Source organism: Pipistrellus hanaki (genome assembly GCF_964339955.1).
Source record: "Pipistrellus hanaki genome assembly, chromosome: 14".
Lineage (NCBI taxonomy): Eukaryota > Metazoa > Chordata > Mammalia > Chiroptera > Vespertilionidae > Pipistrellus > Pipistrellus hanaki.
The window spans coordinates 43,993,552-44,020,924 of NC_140516.1; the positions used below are offsets into that span (position 1 = coordinate 43,993,552).

At 37.6% G+C, this 27,373-nt stretch overlaps 1 protein-coding gene across 2 annotated transcripts in view; it reads left to right on the forward strand.

Moving 5' to 3' along the window:
• MXI1 (MAX interactor 1, dimerization protein) overlaps positions 1 to 27,373 on the forward strand; it is a 68,242-nt gene that overhangs the window by 33,412 nt on the left and 7,457 nt on the right. The window lies entirely within an intron of this gene.

A 27,373-nucleotide genomic window follows, 5' to 3' on the forward strand; every position in this document is an offset into this window, starting at 1 on the left:
AGTATGGTTATAGAGAAGTAGGGGGTGCTGAAATATTACTTTGGAGGGTCCCCTGATTCTTTTTTGAGGGAGTCTTGGAAGGCTAGTGGATAGTGAGTAAGCATTGTATATTGAAGGAACCAAGGTTTTCAATATGAGTATGAAAGATTGTTGCATAAGACAAGCCAGACCAGAGGTTGACAGCTATGTTGAAGAGTTTGAGCTTTTTCTGAGAGCAATAGGAGGCAGTTGGATGATTTGAAGATGGGTTGCCGTACAATCCACTTTGTGTTTTGGAAAGATCACTTTGGCTCAGTGTGAAGAATTGGTTGATTAGCAGAAGGGATCTCAGAGACAAGAACACTCTTTTGGAGGCTGTTGGAAGCCTCCTTGGTAAGAGATGATGGGGGCCATTGGAGAAAGAAGTAGATAGAATAAAGAAATAGTGGTGATTAGTTTGCTATAGAAGGTTAAGTTTTAAGTGGTATTAGTATTTACTAAGAGAATGAATATAGGAAGAGGACAAGTGTGGGAGAGAAGATGAAGATTTTACAAATATTCTCTTTTTGATAGACATTAGATTAGTAACCAACAAACTGGGATTGTCTGCACCAGTCATTTTGTTGTTATCCTCACCAAGGATATTTTCCCATTGATTTAAAATCTAAAAAAAAATATTTTTATTGATTTCAGAGAGGAAGAGAGAGATAGAAACATCAATAATGAGAGAGAATCATTGATCAGCTACCCTCCTGCACACCTCCTACAGGGGGTCGAGCCCGCAATCCAGGCATGTGCCCTGATTGGGAATCGAACTCTGATCTCCTGGTTCATAGATTGATCCGCAACCACTGTGCCATGCCATCTGGGCTCCATTGATTTTTAGAGCAAGTGGAAGGGAGGGGTAGAGACACAGAAACAGCGATGTGAAAGAGACACATTAACTGGTTGCCTCTTGCACGAGCCTCAAGGAGGGCCAGGGATAGAAGTCAGGGATAGAACCTGCAAGTGAGGTATGTGCCCTTGACTGGAATAGAGTCCCATCCTTCAGTCCGAGGGCTGATGCTCTATCCACTGAGCCAAACCAGCTAGGGCTGTACCAGGCATTTTTGACAAAAAAGGTTTCTGTGACCAACTTTTTGTGTCCCCCCCCCCCCTTTTTTTTTTTTTTTAAATAGAAGAGACCTTACAGATTGACTAGCCTAACTGCCTCATTGCGGATGAATTTAAATGTCAGATTCTCCTGAACAGGCTTAACATAGTCCTCCAGGCAGACTTTGGCTTTTACCACTTTGTGTTATACCCTGTTCATCTCCTACTGTAAAACTTAATCAGGTAGTATCTGTTCATGTCTCTTTCTGCCACAGGACTATGATTGCCTCAAAGGCAGGGATTCTGTTTTGTTCAATTTTTTTTATCTTCAGCTCCTAGCATTTGATGCATGTATAGTAGCTGATGGCTTCACTATTGAGTGAAAGATGTTTGCTGGTTTGTAGCAAAGCAGTTTAGCTACATTTTAAAGAATCTCTTTTCTGCCTTATATTATGGCTAATTAAGACATAGCCAAAAGATCAATAAATAGCTCTGAGGATTTGACAAAAAAAAAAACACAAAAAACACAAAACACAACAACAAAAAAACTTACATTGGACTTTAAATTAGAGCTCAGAGTATATTTTGGGTCACATGCTCTAAATACTGATAAACGTGGCTTTTATAATAATTTCTCCCCATCTGAATGTGGTCCTTGGGTGAGATCCTCATTGAAAACCTGGCAAAAACCTTTTTTTTTTTTTTTTTTTAATGTTGGAGTAGAGAATCTTCAGTAAACTGTTCAGAATGGAGTTCTTTAAATCTTTGAGTAAACTTTGTTTCATGCATTCTGCATACCAGTTCTGATTTACTGATAATTTTATCACCCATAGTATTACTTTGCTATCCCCTATAAATTGTTGAATTTAGTGTCTTTCTGTGGCACTGGCGTAACCTGTGTGGCTTTTATTGCCTGGACTGTACATAATCCCCAGTGTCTTCAGTGAAGGCTTTTTGTCCCCATTTTATGTACTAAGGTCTGTCTTTCTGGTTGTTTCCTACCCTACCTCATGTAAGGCATGGCTCCCTCATCCTCTTCTGTCTCTCCCGATAGTCCTAGATAGCCTTGTTTCTCAAATTATTTATTCCCCTCTCTCTTCTTCCCTTCTTTCCTTTATCTGTTCATCCCTCCCTCTCTTCCTTGAGGCTTAATTGAAAGGTAATGCAGAATTAACCTTTCCAAGATGAATTTGTTTTTAAATGGGGTATCTATCAACATAAATAAATCTTATTTAGTGGAATATGTCAGAGAGTGAGTGCCAAAGGAAGGTTCCGGTTTAATAACCTCTACTTCACTTCTGAAAAGTTACTTGCTTGTGATCCAGCAAAAAAACAGAAATGTTGGTAAATACAGGATGATTTAAGGGAGGGGGTGTTTTAGCCAAATTTGCAAGAAGCCAGATATAAAAAATAATATTTAAAAAATTTAAGCCTGTATTGTTACTATAGTTTTAAGCTTTTATCTAGTTCTACTTAATGTTTCCTTTTTTCCCAAGACACCATTTTTTCATTTGACATTTTAAATTAAAAAATAAAAGTTACTCTAACGTTGGCATCCTTTAAAATAAATAGAATTTTAGCTTTACCATTCATTTGCTTTTGAGTGTGAGCTCAGATGAAAAGGGCAATTTGATTTTTGTCTTCATTCTGAAAATATATTTCTGAAGTAATGCATAGTTTTGAAATGTTGCTGCTTTACATACATATTGATATCGGAAGTTTTTTCTTTGTTTTTACCTTGGTTCTATAATCTTGCATGTAAAGCTGCTTTGAGTTAGTGTTTCCTACTGGGCCAGTGCAGTGAGGAGGAGAGTAGATGGCTCTAAACTGTTAGTGAACTTAAAGCCCCAGGATGATTGAAGCCCTCGATCTGTCCTTGAGGAGACAAAAGCTGACCAATGTTGAGGTTCAAATTCCCAGGTCTCGTAAAGAAGCTTGATGGTGGAGATTTGGGTCTGGCTGGCCCAGAGAACTTTGTTCTGGTCCAAAATCACCCCCAAATGCCTACAGCCTATTAGGGAGCTTTAGATAGTCCCAGGACTGGTAAAGAAATTCAGATCCTTTTTTGGATAGGTCCTGGGGGGCTTATTTCTGCCTATAACCCTGACAGCTACACTGGTCTAGATGGTTCAGAGCATTTGTTACTTGCGTACTCACCCTGTCTTCCTAGACCCATAATAGGTCTTAACAGACAAGGAGGTGGAGGTAAAAGGTCAGCAGGGTACCTCTAAGCTGTTCTGCATTCCCCAAGAATCTGTATAAATCATCTCATGGTAAAATGAATGAATCTTTGAGATTTAATAATCAAGAATTTACATTAGCTTACCTTATGTGTTGGGTCCTTTGCCAGATTAGAAACAGTTACAGATTTTAGATTGCTTCATTGTTTCTTATTTTATTAAATTAAAATTACTGATGATGTTTTTGAAAGAACAACAACTTTAACAGAACTTTAATGGTCAGGAGCCTCAGTGCTGTGGCAAGAGAGGCCATCCAACCTTAATATCTGAATATCTGTCATTACATTGAAACAAAAAGCTCACCTTTATTGCAATGTTGGCAAAGCTAGAAGGCCCAAAGGAGGATAATGGACTAATAATGCCTTCCTAGGCAGAGCAGAAGTGCCTGAGTATTTTTGATTAAACAAAACAAACAAAAACCATGTCCAATGAATGGTAGCAATAGTTATCCTCCATATAGAGTCTTTGTCATACTTCTGAGGCAAAGATGGAAATAAGCATTTATGGAGTACTTGCTGTGTTCCCCCACTATGCAATACTAAAAACTAGCCTATTTTGACCAGCATTACTACATTTTGAAACAAGGCGATGGAAACACAAAACAGACCTAGTCATGATCCTATCTGATCATAAATATGATAGCTGTGTTTAATAGCAGTCATTTTCTTCAGTAATGATTAATAAAACCTGTGCTTGGCATCACGGTAGGTCAAATGAAGTATAAGATACTGACCCTATCCTATTCTTAAGGTTAAGGTAATTATAGTTGGGTAATTACAGATTTCATCTTTCAACACCAGGATCTAGTTAAATTAGCAGTGAATTCTATTGATAGAAAGCTGTACAACAATTGGTTTTCATGCTGAACGTTGAAACCCAGTTGTGGTCTGTGTAGTCATTTTAGTGAGTCATTTTGGAAAAGGAATAGAATAGAAAATATCAAAGTGCATTGCTTGAAGTAAAGTGACATGATGTAAAATACTATGGTCATAGTAAAAAAAAAAAAAAAAAAAAAGGCCACTGCTCTGGATAGTCAAGGAGAATGTGAGCTGGGCCACGAAGAAGAAATAGAATTTGGATCTAAGGAAAGGGGGCAGTCCCTGGAAGCAGGAAGGTGGCATCATAAGCTGTGTTCAGACGGTGAGTAGACTATATGTAGGTGAAGAATAGTCAGTTAGAGTAATCATGGAAAATGAGGCTGGAAAGGTGGTTTAGAATCAAATTGTGGAATGTTATTGAATGTCAAGGAATTTGAATTTTTATATTGTTGACAGTAGTGGGTTTTTGAGGCTTTAGAAGCAACAAGATAGGCAGATTAAAGCCTTAAAAAAAAAAAATTAGTCTAGCTATAGAAGCAGGGAGACGGTAGTGGAAGGATATAAGAACCAGCAGTCAGGTGCTAGAAATGGGAACAGAAAGGAAGAGAGAGGACTAGGAAACCATATAAAAAAAGAATATTGTGTTTCATCAACTCCTCATATTTCATTCTTTACATAGCAGTAACATTGATCTTCTCAAAGGATGTATCAAATCTTGTCATTTGTTTAGTTTCCCACTGGCTTCCCATTGCAATTAGGTAAAATCTATGGCCTACAAAGTTGTACCATTCTATCTCTCATCTGCTTCCCAACCCCCCAAAACAAACAAACAAACAAAAAAACAAAAACAAAACAAAAAACAAACAAACACATACCATGTTCATTTTCATCATGGGCTTTTGCACTTGCTCTTCCTTTTGCTTGTTCTAACTCTTCATCATTATTTAGTTCTCAGCTGTCAGGTCATCTCCTTAATTGCTCCCCCCTATTCACTCTCTGTCACATTATCTTTTCTGTTGCCTTAACATTTATCTCTGAATTATTTCATTTATTTGACTTCTTTCACTAAACCATAAATTTCAGAAAGGCAGGGACTTTATTTAGGCTTAGCTTATAGCAGTCATTCAGTAAATATTATTGAGTGACAAAATGATTCTGTGTACTATTGAGTATATCTATTACCAATAATATGTGAATTATAATAATGTTAGTGAAAAATGACAAATAATATACTCTTGAAAGTGTAACAGGCATTATAATAAAATAATTTCAAAGGAGGTAAATGGAACATTTAATTAATTCTTCAGATGTAAATTATATGATCAGGCTGGAGTGGCTCAGTTGGTTGAGGGTTGTCCTGGGCACCAAAATTGTTGCCGGTTTGATTTCCAGTCAGGGCACATACTTGGGTGGGGTTGCAGGTTTGATCCCCAGTCTGGGAGCGTATAAAAGGAAGGAAAGTGATCAGTGTTTCTCTCTCACATCAGTGTTTCTCTCCCTCCCTCTCTCTCTCTCTCAGTATATGAAAAAGCTTGATGAGTGCCAACATCTTAAAGGATTTTTCCTATTCAGGACTTTATCCTGCTAATAAGAAAAGAGTCAGTAACCTTTTTTAAACAGGCTAATTGATTCTTTCAGTTCATTAGGATAGTATATAGCACACTAAAATAAAGATGGGAGGTTTTGTAAAGGAGAACGCTTTACTTGATGGAGTTTATGCTCCACCTGTGAGATCTTTATTCTTTTTTTCATTCCATGAGTTGAAATGGGAAGAATTTTATGAGGCAAAAATGCATATATACTTGAAGACTAAATGTCACAAATAATTTCAACATTTTTGTGTTAGAATTTTTAATATATACTTATATTGATCTTAATGGTTCAGACACGATAATGAATACAGTACTTTTTTTTATATATTATTCACGTCCCATTTGACATGGAAATTTCGACAAAGTGTTTTAGTTTACCTTATCTTAGACCAGCATATAAGAAATAAATCTTTGTGACCATGGGTTAGGGAGTGGTTTCTTAGTACATCATCTGACTATTTAGGATTCCTTGGCAGGAGCAACATAACTGATTTTAGCTGCATATTTTGGGTGCTTGGATGACATTTGTTTAAAAAGAACATACACTTTTATATACAATGTGCACATTCAAGAAAAAAGTATACATTTGTTTTGTTAGGAGTGAAAAATAAATTGCAGCCCTAACCAGTTTGGCTCAGTGGATGGAGCGTCGGCCTATGGACTGAAAGGTCCCAGGTTCGATTCCAGTCAAGGGCATGTACCTTGGTTGCTGATCGATGTTTCTCTCTCATCGATATTTCTAACTCTCTATCCCTCTCCCTTTCTCTCTGTAAAAAAATCAGTAAAATATATATTTTTTAAGAAGAAAAAAATTGCAAGGGCGGTTTGGCAGAACTTGCATTAAAAACAAGTTGTGGAGTTAAGGAAATTAAACCTTTATTGTAGGTTTGATATAACTGGAGCTGAATCAAAAGTCCATAGTTTTGAATTGAGTTTGATAATTATGGAAAGTTTAATCAAAAGCTCTTATTAGCCTTGGTTTATTACTGAGATATAAATCTCAGTATTAAAATACTTTATAATAACTTTACTTAGCCTGATAAATAACATTTATGAAAAACCCACAGCTAATGTCACACTTAATAGTAAAAGATTGAACGCTTTTCTCTAAGCTAAGAAATAAGACAAGGTGTCATGATTTCTCCTCAGCATTGTACTGGAGGGTCTAGCCATGACAATTAGGCAAGAGGAAGAAATTAACGGCATATAGATTTAAAGGGAAGAAGGAAAACTCTGTTTGCAGATATCATAGTCTTACGTATAGAAAATCCTAGGAAATCTGCTATTAGAGCTTATACGCGAACTTAGCAAAGTTGCAGTATTCATAAATGACACACAAAAACCAGCTGTGTTTCTATACACCAGCAACGAACAATCTGAAGATAAGAGAACAGTTCCATTTACAACAGCATCCAAAAGAATAAAATACATAGGAATAAATTGAACCAAAGAGGTGAAATACTTGTACATTAAAAATGATTAGCCCTGGCCTCATAACTCATTTGGTTAGAGTACTGTCCTAATTCGCCAAGAATTGTGGCCTGGTTCATGAGGGGCCACGGGCCATTGGCAGGCTGGTCCCACCCCCATTGGGGTGGGGGACAATCGGGGGTGGGGCCTTCCAGAGGGAGGGGCCACAGGCAGTTGCCTGGTTGGCTCCGCCCCCTGGTCAAACTCCTAATTGAGGGGATAACTTGCCTATTAATGCCTTTAACTATATAAGATGAAATAGAGTCCAAAGCTAATCCCTCATACTTAGGATCAATTAATTTTCAACAAAGTGTTAATGTATTTTCAGCAAATTGTACTGTCACAACTAGATATCTACATGTAAAATAGTGATGTTGGATTCCTACCTCACACCATATGCAAAAATTAACTCAAAAATGAATCACAGATCTGAATTAAAGAGCTAAAACTGTAAAATTCTTAGAAAAAAACATGAGAGTAGATCTTTATGACTTTGGACAAGGCTATCATTTCTTACATATGACACTAAGCACAAGCAACAACAACAACAAAATAGATACATTGGACTTTATCAAAATTGAAAACATTTGTATTTTATTTATATATATATATATATATATATATATATATATATATATATATATATATTATTGATTTTTTACAGAGAGGAAGGGAGGGAGAGAGAGAGTTAGAAACATCGATGAGAGAGACACATCGACCAGCTGCCTCTTGCACACCCCCTACCGGGGATGTGCCCCCAACCAACGTCCATACCCCTGACTGGAATCGAACCTGGGACCTTTCAGTCCCCAGACCGACGCTCTACCACTGAGCCAAACCTGTTTCGGCAACATTTGTATTTTAAAGAACACTATTAGGAAAATAAAAACAAATTGTAGAAGAAAATACTTGCAGAATATATATCTGAAAAGAGACTTGTATTCAGAATATATAAAAAACTCTTAAACTAAATGATAAAAACAGGCAAAGGGCCCTGGCTCAAGTGTTCCTCCTCTCACTCTCTCTGAAATCAATTTTTACAAAAAAAACAGGCAAATGATTTGAATAGATATTTCTCCAAAGAAAATATACAAAAGGCCAGTAAGCCCATGAAGAGATGCTCACCATCAGTAGTCATTAGGAAAATGCAGGCTATCACTTCATACTTACTAAAATGGCTAACTAGTGTTGCTCAGCAACTTTGTGCCCATCCATTCATCATACCAGCTACCACTGATCGGGGAGAGGGTCCTAAAAGTCCACTAACCTTGCATTTCGGCCCTTAAAAGGTGCTGATGTCATTATCATCTGATGGCACTGCACAAATGATTCAACATTTTACAAGTAAGCCATGTAATTAACCACAGATAAGTTTGCAATATATTATATGGTGCCACTATTTAATGTAATTTACTTGGAAATGAGGAAAGATTGAGCCTCTGTAGCATATAAAAAGGGTACATACTTAAAGGTTTTTAAAAAGCCATCAATTAACAGTAAAATCTAACAAAATTAAGACCATATATTGAACGAATGTGGTAATTGTATCAGTTCCACTTAAGGTATAATAAAATATAACTTGACTGTATTTATTAGATCTTGAACAACTAAGTTTAACAAGTATAGTTCTGTAGGGAAGGAGAAACAGCATTGCCTAGAAACCAGGAAATAGCTACTGATCTGGTCTTCTGATTTGTCATATAAAAATGATGGCTGCTTTTCTTTTTTAGTATAACGATGGGAAACTGACACCCTTATTTTTAACTTATGTAAAAATATTAAGGAAGAGAAATTTATTCTCTGTACTTTTTAAAATATATAGTATGAGTCCAGTTATAGTACTCACTTTTCAAGGGTAACTATAAAACACTAAAAAAGTAGCTAAGCATTGGGAAGTATAGGACACTTAATTTAATAGAATTTGACTATTATGAAGCTATGGAACCAGATAAATTTAGAAATTACATTATTAAACAGTATGCAGGGTAATATCATTTGTCAGAGAGACATGTAATTGGTGCATGTATTTTTGTATGCAAGTAAATGAATATTTTAGTTGTATTTTTATATGGGTACGAATGCTGAAAACTGGAGACAAACTAAAAATAGCTGTTAGAGTACAGAGATAGGCACCTGTTAGAGTAAGCATTGAATGTTATATGAGATAGAGATGAAGTAATGGGTGGGTTTTGGAGATAAAATTTATGGTTAATAGAAGAAGCATAGCAGGATAAAATTACACATCTAAAATGCAGCCTGTGCAATGAAGTCATTGCAGTAGTGTCTAGATAGATTCACAGTCTATATATTGACCTTTGTCAGAAATAGCTCATTAAGGCTCAGCTTTGTACTTCCAGCAAGGTGACAGAGGCTGACTCAGACAAGGATTGCATTCTAGAAACGAAGTGTTCTCAGAACTTCAGTTATCCAATTCCTAAAGTTTAAATCAATTCTACAACTGACACATGAAAATAGATGAGATCATTAGTCTTAAAAATAGCCCAGAAATATTATAACTTGAAACTTCTAGAAATAAACACATAATTAAAACAGACTTTAAATAATGTACATAGTGGACATGATGGGGAAGATGTATGTAGTAGCTTTTTTATACAAGTGATTACAGAGTCTATATCTCAGTGTAGTTATAACTTGTTTAAGAAAATAACTTCCTGCCCTGGCAAGTTTGGCTCAATGGATAGAGTGTTGACCCTCGGACTGAAGGGTCCTGGGTTTGATTCTAGTCAAGGGCATATACCTCAAATGCAAGGAGTGTGCAGGAGGCAACCAATCGAGGTGTCTCTCTCACATCAATGTTTCTGTCTGTCTCTCCCCCTCCCTTTACTCTATAAAAATAAATGGAAAAATATCCTCAGGTGAGTATTAACAACAGCAACAACAAAACACACACACACACACACTGAAAGAAAGAAACAAACAAAAAACCCACTTTTTCCTCAAACTATGAATTGGTAATTTAAAAAAAGGAATAGTTTACTTATATTTTTCTGATGTATTTCAGATAATGCAGTATAAAAAATTTATCTTATATGCAACTTTGAGGACAGTGTTTGATCCATAAAACTGACTATACCTTTATACAGGAGCAGAATTCTACTAGATTTTAAGGCAGTATGCTAGTTTACTAAATTCCTTTGCTGCATATAGTAATTATTGCAATATAAATGTTCTTGATAAACATTATTTTAATAATACATGCAATGCAAACATTTTTTCTTAAACTAGCATTTCAGTTAAAGAAATTGCTATTTTGGTGCAAATTTTGGCAATTCAGGCATGCCTAGAGATATAGTATCAGTAAGAAATCTTTTTCTTTTAAATGAGTGACTTCTTTAGTATCTTACATTTATTTATCTTTTAAAAATGAAGAGATTCCGATCCTTTTACTATATTTTAGATTTTGCAGAGAAGAGGGTAGTTATTTTGTACTTTCTTATATTTTTCTATGTATGCTATTAAATAACGCCAATTGGAAGTCCCATGGGTGTTACTAGTTAATAACCACAAGTCTCCAGGGTAGGATTCATTAATGAGAATCGAATTTCCTAATATGGCAATTTGCTAACCAGTTCTTGAAGGCAATATTTGTTTGGAAGATAATTAATTCAGCTCCAGGACAAACACATAACATATTGCTTATATTCATATCTTCTAAGTCAAGGAAAGTTTACACTTAACTCATAAGTAAATGACTATTGTTGTTATTTTGGGGAAAGCAAATGGAAAAAAAAAAAGTAGATTTTAATATTCTACATGCTTTAAGAGCTAAATTGTCGAAAAGCTTACTAGAAGCCAACACTGATGACTTCTTTGGGGATAGGTGATACATTGATGTGAGAATTGTACCAGAAGTCAGAAGATTTTAATTTCTCTTTTTATTTCTACTACTTGTAGACTGTGGATGTCATCTAAGTTATCTCACTTCTTGCTTTCCTTGGCTGTAAAAGAAGGGGGCCTGGATGACCTGGATTCCTTCCCTATATGAAAAGTTTTATAGTTCTATGAACGTTTCTTTATAGTACAAAATGGGGGCTCTTTTTCAGACAGTAGAATAGTATACAGCAAAGTGGAGGTGCTGTCCTGTCTCCACAGCAACAGAGAGTCTCATAAGGTAAAGTCCTGCTTCTGTGAGGCAGACCCTTCCCGGCTCAGGAGAGACGTTTTTCAACTTGAAAGCAAAGCCAGGCCGCCCGGCGGCAGTGTGGAAAGGTGGCTGTGTGTGCAGTCTCTGGCCGGACCTGGAAGTGCTTGTGAGCGTGCCCAGCAGCTCCCACTTCCTCATCCCGCCCTGCAGCCCATACTGCTGCAGACTTCTGTCAGCATTGGCACTGAGCTTACCCAGCTTGCCCTTGCTGACCCGGGCCTTCAGTTCCTCTCTGGGTACTTCTATCTTAGGCCTTCTGCTTATTGTTTTCCTATAATGTTCATTACAGAGACTGTTCAAACTTTTTTTTAAAAATTACCTTTATTGTTGAAAGTACTACAGATATACCCCCCTCCTTTTTTCAAAAATCCCTTCAATAGGGTGTGAGGCAAAAACACAAAGCTAGCATTATCAGTATCACATTCTAGTTTAAGGATTCGGCTTCATTTTCTCTAAAATTAGGTGGTAGACTGGAATGATCATTAAGATCTCTTCTAGTCTGAGAAAACGCTGAGTTCTTAAGTACTCAGTCCCACTCAGATCTGGTTTTTGAACCCACATCTCCTAGCTCCTGGTCTAAAGATATTTCTCTATATTATCGACTCCTATTTTCTCTTTTGCTGAAAATATAGACTCCTTGTTCAAATTCATCTCCCCCTATATTTTCTATCTTTATACTTTTGGTTCAAATTCCTTAACCCCTCCCTCCCCACTCTCCTTTTGAACAAGAATAACAAAAGTGTTTATAATAACCAAAAATTAGAAGTAATCTGAATTCCTACCAATAGGGGAATGGCTGAATAAATATTACATCCATAAATTTGGAGCAGATGAAAAGAATGAGAGAGACCTTTATGTGTATATGCGGAGAGATTTCCAAGACATATTAAGTGAAAAAAGCCAATTGCAAAATAGTATTTCCAGTATGATCTCATTTATGTTAAAAAAAAATATGTCACATTCATATATGTAAATATATTGGAAAAGTTCTGGAAAGATCCATGTCAAACTGATAAACTTTCTATGGGAAAGGAAGCAAGAGTCAAGGAGAAACTATCATGTTGATTTTATTGCTAGAGTTTTTTATAGTAAGAATGTGTCACTTTAAAAAGTTTTTTAAAAGGCAATAATGTATGGGCAATCCTACCCATATATTTTCATAGACAATAAAGCTAGAAAGGATCTCAGAAAGTCACCTAGTCTAGTATCCTTATTTTATGAACTAGAAGCCGGTGAATGAAAATTCATGCACTGGAGGAGGGTCCCTCAGCCCGGCCTACCCCCTCTCATAGTCCGGGAGCCCTCTGAGGTGGAAGGTGACCCGGCAATCAGGAAGGTGATGCCCCCATCACACCTCTGTTGCTGCCACTGCTGGCAGTGCAAGCCTCGGGCGGCCCTTGGTGGCTGGGCAGCTGCCATCCAAGGCTTGCCTGCACTTCGGGCTGGCCCTGGACAGCTGGGCAGCTGCCATCCAAGGCTTGCCTGCACCTTGGGCTGGCCCTGGGCAGCTGGGGGGCTGAGGGGACTGGGCGCTGCCATCTTGTGGCTGTGGACACCGCCATCTTTGAGGGCGGGGCAGTCAATTAGCATATTCCCTCCTTATTGGCTGTGGGTACCACCATTTTTGAGGGCGGGCAGTCAAGTTAGCATATTCCCTCCTTATTGGCTGTGGGCACCACCATCTTTTGTAACAATGAGAGGGTCAATTAGTATATTCCCTCTTTATTAGATAGGATACTATCGATAGAGGCCCAGTGCATGGAAGGTGAGGGAGGAGGGTACCTCAGCCTGACCTGCACCCTCTCACAACCCAGGACACCTTGGGGGATGTCCAACTGCTGGTTTAGGCCCCGGGATCGAGCCTAAACTGTCAGTCAGACATCCCTCTCCCAATCCAGGACCACTGGCTCCTAACCTCACCTGCCTGTCTGCCTGATCGCCCCTAACTGCTTGCCTGCCTACCTCATTGCCCCTAACCTCTCTGCCTGCCTGCCTGATTGCCCCTAACCACTCTGCCTGCCTGATTGCCCCTAACTGCTCGCCTGCCTGCCTGATTGCTCCTAACCACTTCTGCTTTGGCCTCCACCGCCACAGCTTCATCCAGAATGACTTTCAGAAGGTTGTTCAGTTGTCCAGTTTCATTATTATAGTTTCTGTGAGGGGAGGGACTGTAATTTGTTCGTCTTTGTATCTGATACGGTGTCTTGCACATAACAGGTGCTTAATGAATTAATAATTAACGTTTTTGTTAGTTTGGTATTTGTAGTAGGCTATGCACCTTGTGTTAGATTGAGAGAAAGAAGTTAAATGCCACATCAAATAAATAGCTCTGTTTTATTGTGTGTGTGTGTGTGTGTGTGTGTGTGTGTGTGTGTGTGTGAGACCTGACACTTCAAGATAGAAAATATTTTAGGAAAGCTCATAGTGAGATATTTGCTATCCTGCAAATATCTTCCGTTTCCAAGGAAAATAGTTTTGTTCTCCACTCCTGCTTCAGAACAGTTTGTCCCCATAGGATATTCTAGGTAATATGACCCACTTAGGAAATATGTGGTGATTGTGCTTCATAATGGGATCCTACTAAAGTTGTACCACAGGAAAAAGCCTTTTGAGTGTGCTGGTTATACAAACGAAAGTACATTTCTTTCTGTATTCGAATTTATACAGCAGACCAAGGAACTCAATTAATACTTAAAAGTTTACTATAAATACGGTACCATAAAAGCTGTGACATCCTTTTTAATTGTGAAGGCATTGCCTCAAACTGTTTGGAATTTATACAGGTTTTGCCCTTTACGTGTTGTCATCTGGTTTTGTCTGCATATCCCTATTACTTGATATTAGCATCTTATTAAATTTCAGTGTGCTTTTTGACATAGGGACTCTTACCTGTGATTTTTATCTGCAGTTGTGTTCATCCTGTTTTGCTTTTGATTTTTTGATAACTTGGCTTATTTTGATAGCTGTTTACTTTGACATTATTAAAACAGATTATTTCATGGAAGTTTCCATAATCAGCTGAAGATTGCTCTTGGGTGGAGCCTTAGGAAGATTTATTCTCTTTTGGAAAGCTTACATCTCTCTTGGTTTAGAATCAATAGCTTTAGGAAAACATCATAGAATGCTGGGAATTTCCATGAATGCTTCTAGCCAAAGAGATTGTATTGAAATGGCTAATTGGTGCTCACAGGTATTCATCCAGAGGCATTTTTATTATGCCAGAATTTAAAAATGAGTATGTGTACATGTATGAATATATATATATATATATATATATATATATATATATATATATATAATGTAATCTATCTTTGTTTAAAAAAAAGCAGTTATGAATTTAGCTCTTTTGAAAGCTGTGGAGTAATTAAAATAGAGATAATAATTTATTAAATAGGAAATTATCTGTGACTCCTTTAATGTATTTCAAATATGGTGTATTAAAACATATTCTTGCTCTATTGAGCATTTTATTAGAAATTTTTTAAAATTATGAGACTGAGAAAAAAAAATCTCATAGTCACTGACAACAGTGTGGTGATTGCCAGGGAGAAGGGGGCTTCAGGAAGGTGGAGGAGGGTGTCAGGAGGATAAATGGTGATGAATAGAGACTTGACGGGGTGTGAGCATACAATACCGTGTACAGATGATGTGTGGTGAGGTTGTGCAACCTGAAACCTGTATAATTTCGTTAACTACTATTACCCCCAATAAATTCAATAAAAAGGGGAAAATATGTTTAACACATTTTGATCTGCTGTGCTTAGAAGAAAAGATATTTGTGATTAGTTTTTCATTGTTCTTGAGATCATGGATTTTATTTTCATGCAGATAGATAAATAGATTAATTTACCTGTGATAAAGATAATGGGCATTTGCCAGTCATTTTCTAAATGTTTAAGAATTTGCTACAGTAAAGTTACTTTTTATTTTAAAATTATAGTCAATAATGCTTAGTTTAGTAATATTTATTTGAATGAAATTTAAAAAATGGATTTTTAAACATTAGCGTTAGGGCATTTTCTGGTTTAGTGTTTTAATTTTAAAATATATTTTTTTCAGTTGGTAGTCCTCAATGGAGAAACTTCCTGGAAACAATATAAAGAACTATATTCTACATATATCTAGGATTTCTTGGTTTAGACATAACAAAGCGGAGCTCAAGCATGTGCTTGCACTTCGCAGCCTCAGTTTGCAAAATGGCCTTATTTTTCTAAAGAAGTGAAGCTTGATTAGAGATTTCTCCATTTTAAAAAAATATATATTTTTATTTCAGAGAGGAAGGGAGAGGGAGAGAGAGATAGAAACATCAATGGTGAGAGAGAATCATTGATTTGGCTGCCTCCTGCACACCCCACAATAGGGATTGAGCCCACAACCCTGGCAGGTTCCCTGACTAGGATTAGAACTATGACTGACTTCCTAGTTCACAGGTTGACACTCAACCACTGAGCACACCACTGGGCTTCTCAACATTTTTTATAGAGCTTTGAGTGTTTTTGTACAGAGGGGTTAGATGCTAGTACAGGTGCAACAGACAGTGGTTAGGAATAAACAATAGTTAAGAATTATTTATCTTTTAGCAACAGTTTTACTATTCCCTTTAAAGTGCAACTTGACCCCCTCTCGAACTCTGTCCTCTTCCCCACCCTTTGCACTTTTACTTATGATAAAATATTACAAAATATGTTGGGGGTATCCTATATAAATGGCTAATATGCAAATGGTTGTCATGCCCTCGAGCCTGGGCCAAAGGACCTGAGGCCTGGCTGGGAGACCCGAGGCCTCCCTCCCTGCCCTGGTACCAGGGCAAGGGGGCCTGAGGCTGGGCCCAGAGACCTGAGGATGTGCCCCCCGCCTTGCGGGGCTTGGCTGGGATGGGACTGGCCAGGTCTGGGTCTCGTGCAATTTCAAGGCACACGTGGGTGGGGCAGAGACTTGACTCTGGGTCCTGCAGTGCACCCCAGTCTCTGACAGGAGGGAGATTTTCATATACATTTTACTAATTTTCTTTCATCTTTGACACTTCTATTATATTTAGAGAAAGGGCAAATAGCAATATTAAAATATTTCCTCTATATAATCCCCTTTTAATGTACATGGATTTTGTGCACCAGGCCACTAGTATTTTTGTGATATATATGTATTGTCCTGGAGGACAACCATCATAGTTTCCCAGACCCATCTGTGGGTGTCACTGACAAAAAACATACTCTGGTATTTGAATCATTGGTATGACCAGTTATGGCATTTTTTTTTTCTCTAGGATTATAGCATCTGTATGGTTTTTTTCCTATCTTGATTCACTTTATTTCAGCCTGATTCACAAATTATAGAACAGCTTGTATTTGGCATAACTATAAAAAAAAAAAATCCAATCTCTTCTACATAACGTTCTTTTTCAATTGGAAATTTCATCTTTGCAGTTAAAACATTTGTAAACATAACACAAATTAGATAGAGCCTAACAACTTTGCAAGACTGCTATTTTTTGTAATGGAGGAGGTTTTCCTAAAGAGAAATCTGGTGATCCTGGGCTCTGAGAACTCCCTTAAGCAGTCAGAATTTACTGCTGCATGGATTGGGTCAGGTGACAAGGAAATAGGAACTATATTTGCTGTCTTGAATGTTCCGGATATTAGTGTGCTTAAAAAAAAAAAAATACTGACTGGATTTGGGGTCTTATTTTTATTTTTTATTAATTATTTATTTTTAAAAAAATCTTTATTGTTCATATTATTACAATGGGGTCTTATTTTTAAAGGGTCCTTCATATTTTGTTCCTGAGATTAGAGGTGTTAGTAATCCTGGAAGATGTTTTAGGACTATACCATCTCTAATATCTGAAAGGAAATGTAACCAAGTTGGGCAAATTTATCCTCCAAACTCAACCACCTTCTTTTTGGTTGGAGTGCCCATCTTTGTGTTCTTGTTGTTGGAATAGACTTAGGTGAGAGAGCCTTACAACTTGCCCTGATAAGCAGCCAGGATTTTGATTGGCTGTGGTAACATGTCCCCTAATCCTAGCTTTTCCTTCTTCTCAAAAACCACACGACAATATAGATTTTTCAGGGTCGTTCTCCTGGAATCAAAGTGTAATAGCACTTGTATAACAGTCCTTCTTGGACAGAACACTATCCTATATAATAAAAGCCTAATATGCAAATTGATCAGGTGGCGAAACTACTTGTGGAATGATAGGTCACTATGACATGCACTGACCACCAGGGGGCAAACTCTCAATGCAGGAGCTGCCCCCAGCCCGCAGGCCCCAGGCCAGCCAAGGCAGGTGTCAGCAGAGGTGGGAGTGGGGCGGGGGGGGGGGGGGGGGGGGGAAGGGCCCTTAATCACACTGCTGGTTGTCCCATAGATCATCCCTGATCACTGGCCAGGCCTCGGGACCCTATGCATGCACGAATTTCATGCGTTGGGCCTCTAGTAATGGTATGGAGTTGAGGCTGGAATTACACAAAATATGTATTAGACCTCTGATTCTTCTCTCACTTAATTTTTTTTTCCTGGACTGATCCAGAGGAGAATCAAACTAAAATTTAGGCAATATAAATAGAAACAAGTAAAATAAAAAATAGTGGTGCAACCCAGTTATAATTTGAATCCAGTTTTTTACTGGAAAGAGTTTGCCTTTTATGAGACTATTGTAGTTGTTGTTCCTCCATTGAATACCTTTTCCTTTTCTGAAGGGTTTTAAAAAGTAAAGTAGTTCTTAAGGCATGTTCACTTTCTACCCGCCTAAAAATGCTCATCTGTCAGTGTCCAAATACAATACTGGAATTTTTTTTTTTTTGCTTTATCAGAGGAGAGCATGCTCAGGATTGATGCCAGGTGTTGTGTGACGCTGCCTCCAAAAGTAACTCTCAGGAACTACTCTTCTGTTGGGCCTTTGTGGTCAGAGGAAAAGTGTGATACAGTTAATATGAAAGAGAAAGATCAGAAGAGTTAAGTAACTCTGAAATAAAAAAGCTATCCCAAAAACATTAATTATCTGTCATTGTCAGAACCATGATGTTTAAAATTCTATGGATCTTATTTTTTTCCAGAGGTTCCAAATGCCCAATGGGTTAATTACAGATGGGCCAACAATTGCTCTTTGTTACCCTTTTCTGCCCCCAAATTTACCCTCTCCCCAAAAAACAAAAACAAAATAAATAAATAAACAGAACTCCTTGCATTTTAATTCTGGGGAAATGGTGCTAAAATGGGACTTTCAGAATAATCCCTTGGCTGGCTTGACTGAACTGGCAGATATCCAGCAACTCCAAACCATTGCCGTCTGCCAGTGGTAAGCATGGTCACCACTTTTAATCATTTAGTTCCTTATTTCAGGTTGCTCATACTCAGTATACATTGTGAATATCCCTTTTCCAGGGATGCATTCATTCTTAGGCCAGAGTGTTCCTGTTGCACTTAATAAAATGTGCCTTTCCTTTTAAGTAGATACACGCCCCTCAAAGTGAACTATTATGCTAATCATCTTATTAGCAGGGCCATTTTTTTTTTTTTTAAAGGCATTGTGCTGTTTTCATTTTATGCCTCTACATGAACATCCCCATTACAAAGCATTCTTTGAGTGTGCTGTTTGTGCTGTGTAGGTTCCCCGTTTTGCGAGGGATCGGTTGCAATAGTTCTTCATTTCTCTCTGCCATTCTGGACAATAATTTGATATGACAAAATAACTTCACTGGGCCGTGGGGTAGAACGGGCATGTGAGAGTTAGGCTTTTAGAGATGAGCAGACTAATGCTTGTTACGTGTGCGTTTTGCATATGAAACTAGGGCAGTGTCTTAACAGAACATTATCGCTGTGTCTCAGATGGGACCTGCCAGCACGTAAGGAAGTCTGTTTTGATTTCAAAATGTACCTTACCCCATGGTGGCTGGTAGGGGACAATACTATTGACATCACTGCGTTTCAAATAGAAAATTAACAAGTAGCTACTGTTGAGATGGCTGATTGCCTTCCCAGTCCCTGTGAGAATGCTTTTTCTTTTGGAGAGCAGCACTCCTCAGCCCTTGGAACCATTAAATCAGCCAATGGGGGCTGCCAGAAGAGGGATGAACACCAACAAAAGGCTGGAGATTAGAAAAACAGTTAATAATGAAAAGAAAAAAAGAAAAAGAAAAAAAAAAAAGCCTCTAATCAGTTTCCAAGTTGATGCAAAAGGTAACTAATTTTTTAAAATGTCTCTTCCACCCACAGCTAGGTTTTGACAGTAGGCCAGGTTCAGAGCATGATCTCTCCTGATCTCTTTCGAGAAGAGTATCCTTTCCCTCCACCCAAGCCCCTGGAGGGTTGCCAAAGGAAAATAAGCTATTTTGTATTTAGAACAAATTGCCACTGTGTTCCCCAGTGATGTAGCCCTATTTCCCAGACTTTGGAACTTCGAATACAGAAAGTTTTTGTGTGACCAAAGAAGAAATATGGTGAATGAATACATTTTTGTGTTTGTGTGTGTGTGTGTGTGTGTGTGTTTGTTGTTGTTGTTTTTAAAACCACACACACACAAATCCTCATCAACACAGAGCGGATGAGATGTATGCATGGAATATAAATTTAGCTCAGAATGGACGTCCAGTGAGCAATTTTTGTTAAATTACTTTGGAGATTGGGTTCCTTGTGGGAGTTTCAGTGAAGAATATAGGCCTTTGGAACCAGATTAAAAAAAAAAAATTTTTTTTTCTTTCTTCAATTGAGGCTGTCAAAAGCCAAGTCTTAGAGATGAAAGCACGACAGTGAAAAAAAATTCATTTGTGTATGTGTTCTGTATTATGTAGTAGCCTTCATCTGATCAGCCATCCTGGGATCGTGTAAAACTGTGCAAACACTAATTTCTCATATTACCAGATGGCATAAAAACTATTCATTTAATTCCCCCTCCCTCCGCCCCTGGGCATTGTGGAGTACTTCTGTTTAGACTTTCCCCTTTCATACATGAGTTTTCTTAGCCGTTTCTTTTCTATTTTCTTCTTAGTAATTGCCTTAGTATTATTATACTTTTTTAAAAATCACTTTTTATTTATTGAATAACAGATGGAACAGAGACCAAACTTATATCAGTTATGTTTTCTATTTACTAGGAAGCCTGTAGGTAATAAAGTCTAAAAGTCGAAATTGGTGCCCAAAAATTGAATTAAAAAATTTTTATTTTTGAATTTCCTTTGACATTGTTGTCCTAGTCCTCATCACTGTAAATCCTTTGGTAGTCACTCTGTTGTAGTGTCTGCAAATCTTAACTCTATGCTTCATTATTAAAAGAGATGTCGAGATTCATAGTTAGAGAGTTGGGAGTGGGGAGAAACTGGGCAAAAAAAAAAAAAAAAGAACTTGTGCACATGTACAACAGTGTGGTTTGTGGGGGTGGACGTCAATTGAGCAATTTTTGGGTGGAAGTGGTAAAGGGCATAGAGAGGATAAAAGGTGCCGGAGAAAAATAAAATAAAATTTAAAAATAAAATAAGAGATGTCGACTCTAATCAAGAGTTAAGTTGAGATTGTTGGTTACTCTGCATGTAGTCATCTTTGGTGGTGACCTCAGCTGCACACAAAACAACCCAGTGTAGAATTCTGGCACCCATAAGCAGATCTCTAATGAATGTTGGCCTGATTATAGTCTTTAGAGGCCTCAGTATTGTTACCTCAACTTTGGTGAGCTAGAGAGTCCTAGATAAATCCACTGGGAATTGTTACATACCCCCTCCCCACAGTGGGCCAGTCTTTCTGTTGGTTTTTCTTAAAATTTAATAAATCTTTATTGTTCAGATTATTACAATTGTTTCTCCTTCCCCCCTACCCATAACTACCCTCTATCCTATCCCCACCCCACCCTCTGCCCTTACCTCCCCCCACTGTCCTCATCCATATGTGTACGATTTTCTGTTGGTATTTGAAGACCTGAAATAACTAAAAGAATGGATTCAGTCTTGCCTAGAAGATAATTAAAATATGTAATTGGTATGAAAATCAATTATTAATTACCTGAGAAAGGAGTATGGCAAGGAAGGCCTCATGGGACAAACAATAGTTGGACTGTGGGCTGACAAACAGGTTAGATGCCCACTAGTTGGACAGTGGAGAGAAAGGCATTCCAGGTAGAGAAATCAGTAAATATGAAAGCACATTTCGTTTGTGGAAGAGGTTTTCAAAAAGTGATGGGAAGTGGAGCTGGAAAGATAGGAGACAGAAGAGTAAATTATAGCATCTTCAAACGGATAAAGATTACCACTGGCATCTTTTAAAAATCTTTACATCCAGTTCAGTGACATATCAGGGTGGAGTTCATTGTTTACTGATGATCATTGTTATTGCCTCTGAGTGGCCACTTCATCTTCCTCATATATCTGAGAAGGAAAGACTAACTAAATGTCAGCCTCCATGGGATCTGTGTAGTTTGAGAAAGAATATGTCACTGTTTTGTCATTAATTTGAGTGCTCACAATTTCTCCTCTCTCCTCCCCACCTCCCGTTTCTTCTCCACTCTTCCTCTGTAAACCTTTGAAAGACATAATCTCAGCCATGACTCGGAAATGAGGTTCTGAGATCCAGAACTGGCATAGGGATCTACAGTAATGTGCTCTAGTAGTTTGAACGTAGTTCATCTTAAAAGTATCCTTTGCATTGTCTGTGCTTGATTCTATATAAAATAGTGACTTTCTTCAAAATATTTGAGGAAAACTATGACTTTTGGAAGGCACACTATATTTAACTTTCTGGCTTTAAATACTGTCTGGCTCCCTACTTAAGAACTACTTAGATTTTATTAGCAGAAGGTGATTTTTAAAAGTCTCCCAAGAATGAGTAACATATATCTCAGCTTTTCTGATTTTATTTATCTGTATATAAATGAGTCCTTTTAGTGCTTAGGTGGACAATGTGACTATGAAATAAGTTATATATATATATATATATATATATATATATACACACACACACACACACACACACACACATATATATGTATATATACACACATATATGTATATATATAATTTATATAATTTGAAACTTCATTATAACACTTGTTGATATTCCTCTCTGGTTATTTTACAAGATACCAGTTGAATTAAGAGGAATATTAATGAAAGCATCTGTTTTTGAAAACTGAGAAGAGGGTCCCAGGTAGTCTCCTGAGTTTTTATTTTGTTGTCATCAAGCCCCATAATGCCACAATCAGGTCTAACTCTAGGGAAATGCCACTTACCAAGTTAATACCTGGGAGTTAATAGTTTATGTTTTGCAAAGGAGAAAATATATACATTACAAGTGAAACATAATTACCACATGCCATTTTATGGGGACCGCTTGTCCAAACTCTCTTAGTTCACAAACAAAATAAGCTGCATTGTAGAATATGATCATATTTGTTTTTGTAAATAAAATTCATGAGCAGCATGAGTGTGCTTGCTATCTGGATCCATTTTTAATGTCATTTTTTTTTTTTTTTCATAAGAAAAGGAAGCAGGCAGTTGTTTTGAAGTTTAGGAGACTTTTCATAAGATTCTCAACACACTAAACTTTAGAGAAATGTTGGGATATAAAATGTGTAGGATAAGCATTTAGCTGATGTCATGTGCAAAAAAGTGTGTAGCAAGTTGGGAAACCTGGCCACAAGCCACTGCAGCTTTGGAGAATGTGGCTCGAGGGAGAACTCAAAGCCCATTGCGTAACGCTCAGCAGAGAGGAAAATGCAAGTACTGTCCCTATCACTTGATTTGTTTTCCATTTTTATTTAGTTACTTGGCAAAGTCTTGGTATCCCGTAGTGGAGGGATGAAAGAGAAGTTCCAACGAAAGACCGTGCCTTCAAGGGCATCAGCCAGTGGATGGTTTGTGAGGCTGGGCAGTCTCGTTAAATTTCTTATTGTTGGGCAGAGGGATTAGAGTTTCCAGAGGCGACTTGAAAAAAAACATCATCGGATGGTAATTTGCAATCTTTTCCTGAAAGGGAATTCTTTCTTCTCCTTCAACACTGTTTGCTTCTTGCGGTTGGTACCTACCTATGCTTCAAAATATCACAGCTAACTAGGAGGGGCCATTCAATAGCAAAACCATTTCCCCTCGCATTCTGTGATATTTCAGTTTTGCAGTAGAGTTTACAAGGCTTGAAATCAAATGCAGCAATTGGTTCCTTCAGAGAAAAATGATCCCAATCTACCAAAATAAGAGCCAGACAGACTCTGATTGTTCCTTTCCCCACAAGGGGCTTGCCCTTTTCGAAGGTGTGGGTAAATTTTGATAGGACCTTCTGTCTAACAGGGTTAGGCACTGAGAATTGCCCTTCCCCTGGGTAAAACCCGCTTTTAAATGTCATTTTAAAATAGACCTCAAAGCATCTTTGAAAATAAAAGTACTTTTATGTCTCTCCGTTGTCTTACCCCCTCCCTCTCAGCAAGGGAACTTCAGTTTTCTCATAGGGCACTTCCTGCTGCAGTGTCTAATCCTAACTGTGCTCCCTGGTTAGCATTTACTTTAACTTTCCACAACACATGGATAGCATAATAAAAACTACGAAACTAAAATCTTTCCTAATTTAATTTTTGTTATGCCCTCCATGTGTTGGGAGAAGTTAAGTAAATGCTAACCAGGGAGCTAAATTTTTTCCCCCCTCAGTTTTGATCAAGTCTAGTTTCATAGATTTTACACTGTCGGGGTTTTTTTTTCTATTGGTTGCTAGTCTAGTGTTCATCAGTACAGTCAGCACAAAAGCCTTAACTTTCCCCAGCCTTCTTACCCTACTTTGATTAAAGGTGCAGGATTGTACCTGTTAAGAATCCTTGTTGTCTGTCAGCTCTTCCACTCCCTGGGGACGTGAAAAACATCATCTTTATGATACTTGCAATTTTTTTTCTCCATGCGTAAGGATTTTCAAATCAAACCAAGCTTTTTTTTTTTTTTTTTTTTTTTTTTTTTTTTTTTTTTTTCTTCTGTCTCTTGTCCTCTTTTCTTCCTCCAGTATCATACAGCCCATGATTTGTCAGGCACACACAGGAGGTTCCTGAGCCACCAGTCACATGAGAATGAAGGCAAGAAAAGAAAGGACCAGATGGCATCAAAAGATATGCCTTTCTAGGTCGTTGGTGGTTAAGCTTGCAATCTGGTTACCAGCAGGGAGACTGTGGGAGAAAGGGTGGAGCGGAGCCCAGCACCATTGTAAGGGAGGAAGAATTGTGCCAGGCAGTTTACAGTCACAAGGTGTCCATCGCTCTCAGAAGTGTGCACCTAAACGTGGCATTGCAGCAGGCACATGTGGACAACTGTGTGCAGTATTGAAAAGTGTGGCCCCCCCTTGGTTGGCTGCTGTCCTGTAGCTGCTGTTTACCCTTTGTCATTCTACTCTCCAAACGCCTGATTGTTACAAATACGAAAACTAAGAAATGGCATTTGGCTCCCACAGATACATTTCTTCCCACAGGAGAGAGAGGACACGATTCGCCTCTCATCCTTTACACCATTATCTATTTTGGAGAACTGTATTTATGAAACATAGAAAATGATACCGCGCCCTGACCAGTTTGGCTCAGTGGATAGAGAGTCGGCATGTGGACTAAAGGGTCCCGGGTTCTATTCCGGTCAAGGGAATGTACCTTGGTTGCGGGCACATCCCCAGTAGGGGGTGTGCAAGAGGCAGCTGATCGATGTTTCTCTCTCATCCATGTTTCTATTTCTCTATCCTCTCTCTTCCTCTCTGTACAAAATCAATAATACATATATAATATATATATATATATATATATATTTTTTTTTTTTTAAATATATTTTTATTGATTTTGTACAGAGAGGAAGGGAGAGAGAGAGTTAGAAACATCGATGAGAGAGAGTCACCGATCAGCTGCCTCTTGCACTCCCCCTACTGGGGATATGCCCACAACCAAGGTACATGCCCTTGACCGGAATCGAACCCGGGACCCTTCAGTCCCCAAGCCGACGCTCTATCCATTGAGCCAAACCGGTCTCGGCAAAATATATATATATATTTTAAAATGATACCATTGGCCTTGATGAGACATGATATCTCAGGACATGTTTTCTTGATGTAAGCTGAATCTCAGAGTGCACTTGTAATTATGTTTTTGACTGAAGGAATGGTCAGTAGTGGCTAATAACAAATATTTGAGAGGACAGTGTGCCTTCCCTGTTCATTTAGGCAGTACTTACACCTTGACTCCCTTGGCTTGTCCATCTCCTGATGTGACTGCACTATTGTAGATTGCCAGACTGAACTTGGCTTATACTTTTTTTAAAATAGAATTCTACTTCAGTTTTTTTCTTTGAATGAAAAAAACTAAGGTATTTTTAATTTTAGGATTCAATTTGATCTCAATATATAAATTATTTCCTTTACTCTTTTAATTCTCTTGAAAATCCCTGCTTTTTCATAGACAAATTCAATATCCCTAAAGTCCAAAGTCAAGTTTCAACCTTTTATAAGTCTACCTTCTCCAATTACAGTCTCTCCTTTTATTCAGTTTCTGTTGCCCTTGCTATCTGTATGACTTACCTTGTTATGAACCAAATGAAACAAAGCAATATATTTTGTTCTGTAGTCTAGATTTTACACTCTTAAAAGTTTACATTTCTTTTTTTTTTTTTTTTTTTTTTTTTACATCTTCCACCCAAATAAGTATCCAGATTATTGCTGATTATACAAAAGTCATGTAAGATACAACTGAATAATTTAAAAAGAGGTAGAAAACATAAACATATTAATATTATAGTAGTTGATTTCTGTCCAGATTTTAATACGACTTTTATGTCCCATAAAATAGAACATTGACCCACCCAATTTTTCCTTTTGACGTAAAGAATCATTCTGAAGTTATTTTTCCAATATGTACACTGAATTTCTATGGTATTTCCTATATATACAGTGAATTTCTTGTTTAAAGGAATTTAAACAAAATTGGCAAGTTATTCTTATGGCAACATAATTGTTAACTTTACTGGTTAGTTTCTTTGCAGACTTATTTACATGATTCATTCAGAGCTCCCTGTTGGGAGCCTCTAGTTATGAGTAAAAGAACCACCAGTCTCTCCAACGTCATATCATGTGTGCAGTTGTTAGGCCTGTGCTATAATGATACTAATGAAGAGTTTAAAGCTTTTTTTTTTTTTTTTTTTTTTTTACTGTGGATTTTGTTTTGTTTTTAGTCTGCTCAGCAAGAGCACTCTGTGATCATGTAAAAGACCTCGCCGATGAGGTTTTCCAGTTAAAAATGAAAACTTTATTAAAGGCTCTGTGATTTGGGGAGAGAGTGACTTTTTAATTATTAAATCACATTAAGGGGAATCCATTGATTTGGGGTGGGGGAAGTATCTTATCCACATCAGGTATGCCAGGCTTCAGCCTGGAACTAATTTATTAGATTTGAGTTATTGAACTCAGGAGAGAGATTTGGAATGGAAATACTAACAGACTTTCTTAGCTGAGCTAGTGGGTATTGGAAGGTTCTTAACAATTCATCAGCCAAGTCTCTGACCTTACTACCTTTAATCATCCTTGCTTGCCTACCCCTCTTACGGATTTGCTAGCATTTGGAATTTCACTTGATGATTATTTCATGTGTATTAAGACAGATAAAGCATAGCTTGGTGAGTATGCTAATAAAACCATTTTTGGCCTTCTTTGAGGAGAAAATGGAAGATGTGTTTTGTTCCTGATACAGTTGAGACAGTTGTTCAATTATAGCTCTTTAAGGAATAGGGATAAACCATGAACACATTTGTGAATTTTCTTTCCAGATATATGATTAACTGCTGAATTACATTATGCCTTATGTAACACAGGACGAAAGATGTGGACTAGTATTATTTTAGTGTGGAAATATGTGTCCAGAACTCTCATCATGGTGATCATAGTTCCTTTAGGGTACAGGGAAGGTAAATCCATAAGGTTGGTTGCTAGCATTTCCAGGAGAAATTTCCTGTAATTTGCCCTCATGGGATAGGTGGATTAAAAAATGCAAATGACTTTTAGTAAAGAATTTTTCACCTGGCTTTTTCCCGTATG